Source organism: Heterocephalus glaber, unplaced genomic scaffold (genome assembly GCF_053883595.1).
Source record: "Heterocephalus glaber isolate CG9 unplaced genomic scaffold, H.glaber_assembly_v1.0 deba00001773, whole genome shotgun sequence".
NCBI classification, from domain to species: domain Eukaryota; kingdom Metazoa; phylum Chordata; class Mammalia; order Rodentia; family Bathyergidae; genus Heterocephalus; species Heterocephalus glaber.
In genome coordinates, this window is record NW_028258463.1 from 3897102 (window position 1) to 3906683 (window position 9582).

Below are 9582 nucleotides of genomic sequence, written 5' to 3' on the forward strand. Positions count from 1 at the left end.
ACAAACACAAATGATAGCAAAGTTTTACATGTTTTGAAGGTAGGAGATGAAAAAAGGTCTGAAGAGCAAGTAAAAGTAGGAAAATAAGACATCTGACCCTTAAATAAGTTTCACAGTAACTATTCTAGAGGGATAATAAGTATCTAGAAAGCGAGACTTTTGTCACAACTATAGGTCAAAGAGTTAAAAAATGAGTTTTAAATAATGTCTTAAAATGATTGAGGCTTTATGTGTTCATCATATTAAGATATCCTAAAGATAATAATGTACATGAACACCACTCAACTAATAATCTAGTAACAATCAGTATTTTTTAAAAAAGAAAGAAAAAAAGAAAGAAAATCTTTTGCTGTAAATAGTTAATAGCCATGACTTACCTGATACCTTAATGGATTTGTTTATATGGCCTAATGCTAATAATAGCAAGAGACACTACAGACATTATCTTGCTTTTCTCTAATAAATAAACTGCTATTTTCCTGCCTGGTTTTTGCTTCAATTGAATACTTACAATGGGGCTCTTAAAGAAGATCATTCTGTTTTTACAGAAAAGCCATGAAAGTTTCAAAAACAAAGATTTGACGTTTTCCCTCCCCGAGTATGTTATATGTCCTTTTCCAGAAGTACAGTGTTTACATCTAGATATGACTCTTATAATCTGGGATACAAATATGAGTAATAACCTGATTTTTAAAACCAGTACTTAAGAATGGGGAAACTTATGAGTGGGGTGGCATAATTGTGTAATAATCCACATTATATTTTTGTTAAATTGATCATATATTGTAGTAGCATATTTTTTGAGTAAAACATTTCTAACTAGAGACACTTTGTTCTAAAAAAATATTTTAAAAGAATTCAAAATATAATATACAGGGATAAAGTCAGAACATTTATGTTTAAAACAACAAGGCTTAGGGGCCCTCAGAGCCTAGCGTTCCTCTACAGAGCGGGTGCCAAGACCCGTGGCCAGAGCCATGTCTCCTGATGGCTGGGCCACCAGCCTGGGCTTGGGCAGGGGCCGGGGCCCCCGGATATGGCCCTCCGGCGTGAGCAGAATGATGGCCCTACCTCCAGCCGCTGGGACGGTAGCACCCAGAAGCCAGACTTTAACACCAAAAGGAAAAAGAAAGTGGCAGAGCTCTACCAGGCTCTGAGCAGCGATCCCACTGATGTGACTGCCCTCAGATGAGTGGCTATCAGTGAAGGAAGACTCCTGACCGATGGGATCAGACAAAAAGTGTGGCCCAAGCTCCTCAATGTCAACACCAGGGACCCACCACCTGCACCAGCAAAGGACCTACAGCAGGTGATCAAGGACTACCAACAAGTGCTGCTGGACATCAGGCGGTCCCTAGGGCACTTCCCCCTGGCATGCCCAATAAACAGAGGGAAGGGCTCCAGGGAGAGCTCCTCGACATCATCCTCCTCATCTTGGAGTGGAACCCTCAGGTGCACTACTACCAGGGCTACCATGACATTGTGGTCACATTTCTGCCAGTGATAAGAGAGAAGCTGGTAACATCCCTGATAGAAAAATTATCTACCCTCAGGGATTTCATGGATTCCACAATGGACAACACCAAGCACATATTAAACTACCTGATGCCCATCAGTGACCAGGTGAATACAGAACTCCATGACTTCATGCAGAGTGAAGTGGGGACCATCCTTGCCCTCAGCTGGCTCATCACCTGGTTTGGGCATGTCCTGTCTGACTTCAGGCACATGGTGGTTATATGACTTCTTTCTGGCCTGTCACCCACTGAGACCCATTTACTTTGCAGCTGTGATTGTGTTATACCGTGAGCAGGAAGTCCTGGACTGTGGCTGTGACATGGCCTCGGTCTACAACCTGTTGTCCCACATCCCTCAGGACTTGCCCTATGAGACACTGATCAGCAGGGCAGGGGACCTCTTTGTTCAGTTTCCCCCTTCTGAGCTCACATGAGAGGCAGCTGCCCAGCAACAGGCTGAGAGAACAGCAGCCTCTACCTTCAAAGACTCTGAGCCAGCATCAGCCCAGCAGAGGCCGGACATGGTGCTTCAGCAGCAGTTTCTGTGACTTCTGCGCCCAGAGGCTGGAACAAAGGATGTCCTGAACAAACCAAGGACCAAGCGCTTTTTGAAATTGGCAGTGATGGGGCTGATGGTGGCACTTGGAGCAGCTGCATTGGCAATGGTGAAGAGTGCCCTGGAGTGGGCCCCAAAGTTCCAGCTGCAGCTGTTCCCCTGAATTCAGCCACAGTGGCCACTTCTGCTCACAGTCAGGCCTTGCCCTTCCATGGAAGGACTGAGAGGGAGGAATTTCCTTGATTGAGAAGGTTTCATCTAAGGGTGTTCTGTCTTTGCCACCCTTTCCTGCCTGTGTTGGCCTTGGCTTGGGGGCAGTAGCAGAGCTGGCTGACACTGCAGGGCCCAGGGCCTGGGCACAGCACTCGGCGCACCAGAGCTCTGTTCTGTCACCTCCCAGCCTGTTGTAAGATGTGGGTTCTTTAGCTCCCAGCTGCTTGAGAGCCTCTGGGCCTAGGCTTCTCCACAGGAAGCGGGTGCCCACAGGAAGGAAGGGGCCACTGCTAAAGAAGTCAGGCCTCAGAATGAAACCAAGAGGGCAGAGGATTCCAGCCTGGGACCCAAATGGGCCTTCTCAATGGCATCTCTATTAGAAATCATGTCAGAAATCAGACATGAACTAGATTACTGGATAAATCCTACCTAGCTTCAGCCTAGAAATCAGGTGGGCATTTCCAGCACAGCAGGAAGGAATATTCCTAGACTGGTTTCTCTGCCTTCTGTGCCCCACCCCCATTCTCTTGTACAAGAGATGTTATTTACAGAAGACACTTATTAATATTTTTAGAATCATATACACTTAATATGTAAGAATGGTCCTCATCAGGATAAGCTTCTAAGCTCCTGAAGTTTATTTTCTACTCAGCTCTTTTAACATTTCACATTTGCCAGAGTTGCTGTTTGTAAACAGCCCCGCACTTCCAAAGTGCCCACCTCCTCACCGCCTTTCCTTCCTTCCTATTTACCACAAATCTCCCTGCTCCTCCCAGCTAGGCCCCACTCTGTCCTGTCATTGTCTTGGTTTGATTTATCTCAACAGCTGGTCTCTCTGCCTCAATGGAAATGTCAGTGGAAACTTCAGGACCCCAGGAAGGGACAAAGCACAGCCTGAAGATTCTGGCAGGAGCCAGCAACAGCTGATCTTGTCCCAGGCTTCTCTGAGGACTCGCAGGGCTTGGGAGCAAGGGGAAGGCTCAGGCCTGGGACAGCTTTCCTGTAAGCAAAGCTAGCTTGGTTTTATGTTAACTTTGGCTTGAAAACAGAAAGCGCCTTTTGCTGCTTTAAAGAATTGGAGTACAAGACAGGCAGGTCTGCGGACGCCTTAGCAACATCGCTAGTTGTGCGGAACGTGCTGAATCAGCCCGCGCCCTGGCAGCAATCCACTGGACAACCCCCACAACCCTGCTCCTCTGTATAGCCACCTATTTCCACACCACAAAGACACAGAGGGCAGAGGACGCCGGACCACCAGACCACTGTACTGGGTAAGTTGGAGTCATCTTCACCTCCCATCAGGAGCGGGACTATCTTCAGGGGTAGGGCAGCTGGAACCTGCAATACAGTTCTGCAGAGTTCAACCCTACAGGGGGACAGGGAGCTCAACTTGGGACTTGCAGCCAGAAATCTGCCTGAATCTCATGGGTCTACGACTAGCTTGCTGAGGCTCATTGACTTATATCTGCACACTGTAACCCGTGTTGTCTATTGTGACAGCAGAGACCCTGAAAGAGGCCCTTCATCTTCATGGTTATTTTTTATTCCCAAAATTAGTTTTATTATTTTGGGTTTTTTTCTTTTTTCTTTTCTTTTGCTCCTCTTATCTTTAATTTTTTTCCCCTACTCTTTGCAAATATTTGTTTTTCTCTCCTTTTTTTCTTTTCTTCTTTCTTTTCTCTTTCCTACCTCTCTCTCTTACACTCACTCTCTTGCTCTCCCACATTGTTCATCTTCCCTTTTTGTCCCTGTTTTGGTCCTCATTCAGAGTTCTTCTTCATTTTCCTATTATTCTCTTTTTCCTTCTCACCTGTGTCCTCTGACCACATTGCAAACCTTCCGCTATCCTTCTTTCCATCTATCCCTCCCTCCCCACCACCTTCTAACTCCCCATCCCAAAGGGTAAAGTTGTTATATTGAAGAGTTTATTCATTATATGTTGGGTTGGTCCTCAATCTTGATTTAATTCACACATCTAAAGGTGATAGATTAATAACTACCACAAAATGTCATTTTTGAAGATGTACTTGATGCAATGGTGTTGCTGATTGTATCACTTGGGCTAAGGTGTTGGTATTGATCTAATCAATGAACCTTCCTAGTATAAGGAAAATGAGATAGCCTTAGAGCCATTAGAGACTCAAAACTTAAAGACCAGCTATATGTGGAAGACACCACTGAGAAGCAATCATTCCAGAAGGGTTCTAATTACAAGCAACAAAGATACCTACAGTAAGCAATTTCAAACTATCAACAGAGGAGTTAAACCAAGGACAGTACCAAAAACAAAAATGAGAAGACATTTAAGCAAGGCACAAACTCAGACTTCCACCCCACCAAGGGTAAATTCTGGGGGAAATGAGATGGAAAAGTCCCATAACCAACCACCTGGATACCCTGAACTGATAGCACAGGAAGTAACAAAACAGATGAATGAGGCTCTAGAAAAATTCAAAGCAGAAATAATTTCCCAGATATCCACAGAGGTGGTGAGCAGAGTGAAAGACATGATTAGAGGATCTAGACCAGAAACAGATAAAAAAAAATAGATGAGCTCAGAAACATGCTGGAAGCCATGAATACCCAGCATAAGAAAGAAATGGAAACCATGATCACCCAACATAAGAAAGAAATGGAATCCACGAAACGGATTCAAACAGATATTCCGGAGATCAAAAACTCCATTGAAAGTATCCACAGCAGATTAAGGGAATCTGAAGATAGAATATCAGATATAGAAGACAGGATTGTGGTTAGAGACCATGACAACAGAGATTCCTTAAAAATAGTAAAGGACCACGAGAAATCAATCCAACAACTGCTAGACGATGCAAAGAAGAATAACATAAGACTGTTAGGAGTCCATGAAAAAACAGGAGAAAGCACAATTGACATAAAAAAACTGTTCACAGAATAATAGTGGAGATAGAGAACTGGACATACAGATAAGTGAGGCATATAGAATTCCAACTAGCCATGATTAAAAGAAATCTACATCTAGACATATAATAGTCAAGATCCCAGAAAACCAACAGAAAAACAAAATCCTACAAGCAGCTAGAGAACAGAAACAAATCACCTACAAAGGTAAGCCCATCACAATCACAGCAGACTTCTCAACACAAACCCTCAAATCAAGGAGAGCCTGGAGTGAAGTACTTCAAGCCCTAGAAGAAAATAACTTCCAACCTAGACTGTTGTATCCTACAAAATTATCTTTCAAAATCAATGGGGAAATTAGATACTTCCACAACAAAGAACACCTGAGAAATTTCATGAACACCAAACCAGCACTACAAGCAATTCTAAACAATATCCTAGAAAAAAGCAATGAAGGTCACAACTCCATGAGGCCCAACAGAGGGAAGCCACCAGGCAAGGTAAGACACTAAAGGGAAAAGAGGAAAAATAAGAAATAAAAGAGCTAACAAAAGTAAAACATCATGACAAGTATAAATCAATATCTATCAATTATAACCATCAATGTTAATGGCCTCAATTCACCAATCAAAAGAAATAGACTAGCAGAATGGATTAAAAAGGTAAATGCAACAATATGCTGTATACAAGAAACACACCTAACTCAAAAAGAAACTCATAGACTGAAAGTAAAAGGATGGAAAACAGTTCTCCACTCCAAAGGAACCCAGAAGAAAGCAGGGGTAGCAATCTTATTTGCAGACAAAGTAGATTTCAAACCAAAACTAATTAAGAGAGACAAAGATGGTCACTACATCCTTGTGAAGAGAACAATCCAAGAAGAAGAGATGGAAATCCTAAATATTTATGCACTAAATACAAATGTCCCCAACTATGCAAAACAAATATTAATAGACATGAAAAACCAAGTAAACACTAACACAGTTGTAGTGGGGGACCTCAATACCCCAGTATCCCAAATAGACAGATCATCTAGACAAAAAGTTGACAAGGAAATTCTAGAACTGAACCAAGCTATTGAACAAATGGACTTAATAGATGTTTACAGAGTGTTCCACCCCACAAAATCAGAATACACATTCTTTTTGGCTGCACACGGATCTTTCTCCAAAATAGACCACATGCTAGCTCATAGGACATATCTAAGTAAATGTAAAAGAATTGAAGTTACCCCTGTATATTATCAGACCACAGTGCAATAAAGTTGGAGATCAATAATATAAGAAACCGCAAAACCCCAACAAACACATGGAAACTGAATTAACACCCTCCTGAACAACCAATGGGTCACAGAATTAAAGAAGAAATTAAACAGTTTCTACAAGTAAATGAAAATGCCAGTACAACATACAGGAATTTGTGGGACACAATGAAAGCAGTTCTATGCGGGAAATTCATAGCAGTGAACCCCCATATTAGGACAACAGAGAGAACTCAGTTAAATAACCTAATGCAGAACCTCAAGGTCCTAGAAAAAGAAGAGCATAATGAATCCAAAGCTCATACAAGAGAGGAAATTATAAAGATTAGGGCAGAAATCAATGCAATGGAGACTAAGAGAACAAAACAAAAAATCAATGAATCAAAGAGTTGGTTTTTTGAAAGAATAAATAAAATTGATAAATCTTTAGCCAACCTTATCAAAAAAAGGAAAGAAAGGGCACAAATACATGCAATTAAGAATGAAAAAGGTGAAGTCACAACAGGTCCAACAGAAATCCAGAGGAACATCAATACCTACTTTGAGACCGTCTACTCCAATAAAATGGAAAACACAGAAGAAATGGGCATATTCCTAGATACATACGAATTGTCAAAGTTAAATGAAGAAGATATAGAAATTCTAAACACCCCAATTACAATGAGTGAAATTGAAAATCTAATAAAATATTTACCAACAAAGAAAAGCCCAGGTCCTGATGGCTTCACTGCTGAATTTTACAAGACATTTAAAGAAGAACTAATGCCATTACTCTTTAAACTTATCAAGGAAATTGAAAGGGAAGCAATACTTCCTAATTCATTTCTGGAAGCAAGTGTTACTTTGATTCCAAAACCAGGGAAAGACCCAACCCAAAAAGAGAACTACAGGCCAATCTCTCTAATGAACATAGATGCAAAAATCCTCAACAAGATACTGGCAAACAAAATACAGAGGGTCATCAAGAACATCATATACCCTTACCAAGTCAGATTTATCCCAGGGATGCAAGGATGGTTCAACATTCATAAATCAATAAATGTAATACACCATATTAACAGAGTCAAGGACAAAAACCATATGATCATCTCAATAGATGCAGAAAAAGCATTCAACAAAATCCAGCACCCATTCATGATAAAAACTCTACAGAAATTTGGAATAGAAGGCCTTTATCTTAACCTGATTAAGGCTATCTATGAAAAAACAACAGCCAACATCATACTAAATGATGAAAAACTGAAAACTTTCACGCTAAAATCAGGAAGAAGACAAGGATGCCCACTATCAGCACTCCTGTTCAATATAGTTCTGGAAACATTAGCCACAGCAATTAGAAAAGAGAAAGAAATAAGAGGAATAAAGGTAGGAAAAGAAGAAGTGAAACTTTCATTATTTGCTGATGATACGATACTTTACATAGAAGACCCAAAAAACTCCACCAAAAGACTTCTAGACTTAATTGACAGATTCAGTAGCGTAGCTGGATACAAGGTCAACACTCAAAAAATAATAGCCTTCTTGTACACAAATAACAGACTCACTGAGAGAGAAATTAGGGAAACAATTCCTTTTACAATAGCATCCAAAAAAATGAAATATCTAGGAATCAATCTAACAAAGGAAGCAAAAGACCTCTACACTAAAAACTACAGTACTCTGAAAAATGAGATTGAAGAGGATACAAGAAAATGGAAAGACATCCCTTGCTCCTGGGTAAGAAGAACCAATATAGTGAAAATGGCCATACTTCCAAAACTATTATATAGATTCCATGCAATGCCAATTGAAATTCCAACAATATATTTTACAGAACTAGAGAAAACAATCCAAATATTCATTTGGAACCATAATAGACCTAGAATAGCTAAAGCAATTCTAAGCAACAGAGACATGGCTGGGGGTTTCACAATCCCCAACTTGAAACTATACTACAAAGCTACTGTGATAACATCAGCATGGTACTGGCAAAGGAACAGACCTGAGGATCACTGGAATAGATTAGAAAATGCAGAAACAACTCCAGGCATGCTCAGCCACCTCATCTTTGACAAAGGAGCCAACCACCCTCATTGGAGGAAAGAGAGCCTATTTAATAAATGATGTTAGAAAAACTGGATTTCAACCTGCCAAAGATTGAAACTAGACCCATACCTATCACTATGCACTAAACTAAGATCGAAGTGGATTAAAGATCTCAATATTAAGACAGAAACACTAAACTCACTGGAAGATAAGTTAGGTAGAACTCTTGATGACATTGGCATAGGAAAAGACTTCATGAACAAAACCTCAGCAGCAAAGGAACTAGCAGAAAGCATCAACAACTGGGATCACAGCTTATTAAAAAGCTTCTGCACTGCAAAAGAAAACACCAACAGAGCTAACGGACAACCTACAGTATGGGAAAAAAAATTTTAGCAGCTGTACCTCAGACAAAGGACTACTATCTGGAATATATAAAGAATTGAAAAAAATCATAGCCCCCAAATTCAAAGACCCAATTCAAAAATGGGCACCTGAAATGAACAGACATTTCTCAGACAAGGAAGTAAAAGCAGCAAACAAATATATGAAAAAACGTTCAACATCACTGGTCATTCGAGAGATTCAGATGAAAACAACAGTGAGATTCCACCTCACCCCAGAAAGAATGGCTGCTATCAAGAAATCAACAAATAACAAATGCTGGCATGGTTGTGGGGAGAAAGGTACCCTTCTCCATTGCTGATAGGAGTGCAGACTGGTGCAACCACTGTGGAAGTCAGTATGGAGATACCTCAAAGAACTAGGACTAGAGGTCCCATTTCACCCAGCTGTTCCCCTGCTGGGTATCTTCCCAAAAGAATTAAAAGAATCATACCACAGTGATATATGTGCACCCATGTTCATAGTGGCACAGTTTGCAATAGCTAAAGCTTGGAAGCAGCCCAAGTGCCCATCAACTGGAAACTGGATAAAGAAAAATGTGGTTTTTTAATAAAATGGAGTACTACTCAGCCATAAAGAACAAAAAACTAGAGTCATTTATAGCTAAATGGATGTATATCGAGGCCATACTCTTCAGTGAAATAAATAGGATACATATGTGTAAATACCGAATAGTTTCACTAGTGTGAGAAACTGATAGTGTAAACAAGGGTTAAAATGATTAA

The 9582-nt window shown here is 40.7% G+C and overlaps 1 pseudogene; it reads left to right on the forward strand.

Moving 5' to 3' along the window:
- Window positions 1-1036: 1036 nt before the first annotated feature.
- On the forward strand, window positions 1037-2236 carry LOC101698686 (TBC1 domain family member 20 pseudogene; annotated as a pseudogene).
- The last annotated feature ends 7346 nt before the right edge of the window (window positions 2237-9582 follow it).